The sequence below is a fragment of the Durio zibethinus genome, chromosome 24, assembly GCF_047325235.1.
Source record: "Durio zibethinus cultivar Kanyao isolate XHJ-2024 chromosome 24, ASM4732523v1, whole genome shotgun sequence".
In the NCBI taxonomy this organism is placed as follows: Eukaryota; Viridiplantae; Streptophyta; class Magnoliopsida; order Malvales; family Malvaceae; genus Durio; species Durio zibethinus.
This window is the reverse complement of record NC_143185.1, coordinates 19,173,652-19,176,715: the sequence shown is the minus strand read 5'-3', so window position 1 is coordinate 19,176,715 and position 3,064 is coordinate 19,173,652. Positions and strand designations below refer to the sequence as shown.

At 31.4% G+C, this 3,064-nt stretch overlaps 1 pseudogene; it reads left to right on the top strand.

Moving 5' to 3' along the window:
* The first annotated feature begins 1,179 nt into the window (after positions 1 to 1,179).
* LOC111317082 (transcription factor MYB44 pseudogene) lies at positions 1,180 to 2,732 on the top strand (annotated as a pseudogene).
* The last annotated feature ends 332 nt before the right edge of the window (positions 2,733 to 3,064 follow it).

The following is a 3,064-nucleotide window of genomic DNA, read 5'->3' as shown; positions in this document are numbered from 1 at the left end:
AATATCTTAAAATTATAGTAACTATGGTTTTTTCATTTATTTCATTTTACAAAATAAACAATAACTAGAAATAATAAAATAAAAGTTATTTTTAAATGTTAATTCAATATATTATAAAAAATATTTTTTCAAAATTTTATAATTTCAACAAAAATGATGTTTTTAAAATTAAAAACATAATCTTTTTTAAAAATATATTATGAAAAAATTATTTTCAGAATTTTAAAATTTTAATAAGACCACATGTTTTTATTTTTAAGACGTTATCTATGCTAAACAAAAACAACATTTTTTAAAATGAAAATGTTGTTTTTATTTAAAGTTTAAATTAAAAAATTTTATATTTTAAAAAAGGTTGTAACAATTACGTTTGTAATGAAAAATGTTATCTTTGTGACCATAAGCCGCACGTGAATGTATCAGTTTAATTAATTAATTAATTAATTAATTATCTAATTTATTTATTTAAGAATTTAATATATAAATTATTTATTTATTTAACATATTAAATTATTTACTTATTCTTTAAAAATATTTTTATTTAACGTTATTATAAATAAAATATATAAAGACTATCAATATGATATCAACAATAATATAATAAAAAATGTTATTAAATAATTTTACATTTTCTAATCAACTTATTTTCAAACAACTATATGAATCTAATTTTATACGAAATTTATGAAGTAAAATAATTTTAAAAAATCATATTTTTTTAAAATATTAAATTTCAATGAATCAAACATCTTTTAAATATAATATTAATACAATGTTAAAAATTAATATATTTATTTTTATAAAAAAAAATCAAAAGTAATTTATAAACATTTTCAAAGCGTCAAAAATATTTCATAAAACTTTTACAGCTAATATTTATATTTTGTAAATAGATTTTTGTTATATTTTAGCTGTCCCGTGATCAATATCTTTAAAGAATTTACATTAAATTTTACTTATAATTTCAAAATAAATATTCGTACCTATAAATAATCACATCATCGTTGATTAAATATAAAAAAAATTGTAACCAAACATGTAATTTACATGCAATAATATTAATTCTCTTAAGTTTTCTCTTTACAAACACAAAGATTGACAGACGCGCCAATGTCAGAGAGTGACAAAAGAGCTCAAAACGGAAGAGAAAAAAAAAAGACATTAAGAGATAGCGACTTATGTAAATCTGTGCAGTTCAGATGTGACGCGTGTCCGTTCGCCAGTTGTATCCCAAACCACCCTTTCCGCCAACCTCTTAACTGGAACAATCGGTGCCCACAACGCTCCTCCTCGCTTTACCCTCACTGTTTCAACCGGCTACTTCCCTCTCCTCTCTTATATAATCCCCTTCTCTGTCCCGCTCTCACTCGGTCTCCCTTCAAACTTCAACCTGGAAAAAAAAAAAAGAAGAAGAAGAAGAAAGAACCCCGATAACACACCCAAAGAACCAAAATTTCTTTTGCATCCTTTTAAATTTGATTTCATGGCTGTAACAAGCACATCAAACAGAAAAGAAATTGATCGGATAAAAGGTCCATGGAGTCCCCATGAAGATGACTTGCTCCAGAAACTGGTTCAAAAACATGGCCCCGGAAACTGGTCTTTGATCAGCAAATCAATCCCGGGTCGATCCGGGAAATCTTGTCGGCTTCGATGGTGCAACCAACTGTCACCGCAAGTTGAGCACCGGGCCTTCACTCCCGAGGAAAACGAGACCATCATCCGAGCTCATGCCGGGATCGGTAACAAGTGGGCCACCATAGCTCGACTCCTCGACGGTCGTACCGACAACGCCATTAAAAACCACTGGAACTCAACGCTAAAACGTAAGTACTCGTCGGTTCGGGAAGAGTGTAATTTTATGACTAATGGTGGGTATGATGGCAATTTGGAAGGGGAGGAGAGACAACCGTTGAAAAGATCGGTAAGTGTTGGGCTTTACATGAGCCCAGGAAGCCCATCGGGATCCGATATGAGTGATTCCAGTGTACCCGTTTTATCATCTTCACACGTGTACAAGCCCATCCCGAGGACCGGTGGAGTTAACGTTAACGTCGACGTCGACGTCAATGTTATGCCAGCTGGAGTTGAAGCGGCGTCGTCCTCTTCTATCGATCCCCCGACTTCACTGAGTCTGTCTTTACCGGGGGCCGAGTTATGTGAGGTTTCAACCAACCGGGTCACGGAGTCAACTCAGATAAGGAACGAAGCGAAAAACGAAGGAAGGGGAGGTGGGGTGATGGGGTTCAGTGCGGAGTTTATGGCGGTGATGCAAGAGATGATAAGCGTGGAGGTGAGAAATTATATGGTGCAGATGCAGCAGCAAAACGGTGGCGTTTCCGGAGGGGAAATGGATATGTGTTTGGATGGGGGATTTGGGAATGTTAATGGCTATGAGCCGAGTTGCGGTGAGCAAGATTGACTAAAGTTTTTTCATGTTTAATTGAGAAAAAAAAAAAAAGAAAAAGAAAAAACAAGGCTTTTATTTTTCTTAATATGGGAATTAGGCTGAGAAAAATAATTTTGGTTAATGCACAGAGACAGAGAGAGATTGGTTAAAAAGGGAAAATGAGAAGGAAAAAATGGACTTTTTTTTAATAACTTTTACCTGTTTATTGCCATGTTTTTAAATATAGATTTCAGGGAACAAAGAAAATGGAAGAAAAGTAATGAGAAGCAAAGAGAAAAAAAAAAAAATCTTTTGAAATTTCAATCTAAGCTCTTTTGATTTATTTCTTATTGGGTTTTTCCTTATCTAAATTTAAATTATTTTCTAATGTAAATGTCAAGAATCTCTGAATTAGGAAACGACAGCATATCTGATTAATGGGTTTTTCCTTCTGATCTTAGCGAACTGAAAACTTGACGGAAAGATAACCGGAACTACCTATTGCTAATATTTTCTTGTGGTTTGGTTCGTGGGTCATGTTCTTAAGTTTTTAATGGTTTATAACCTGTTATGACGATATGATATAAAGAATATAAATAAAAATGGTAAAATTAATATAATTTAAAATTTTAATAATTATAAATAAATTTAATAAAATAAAAAATTTATTTTATA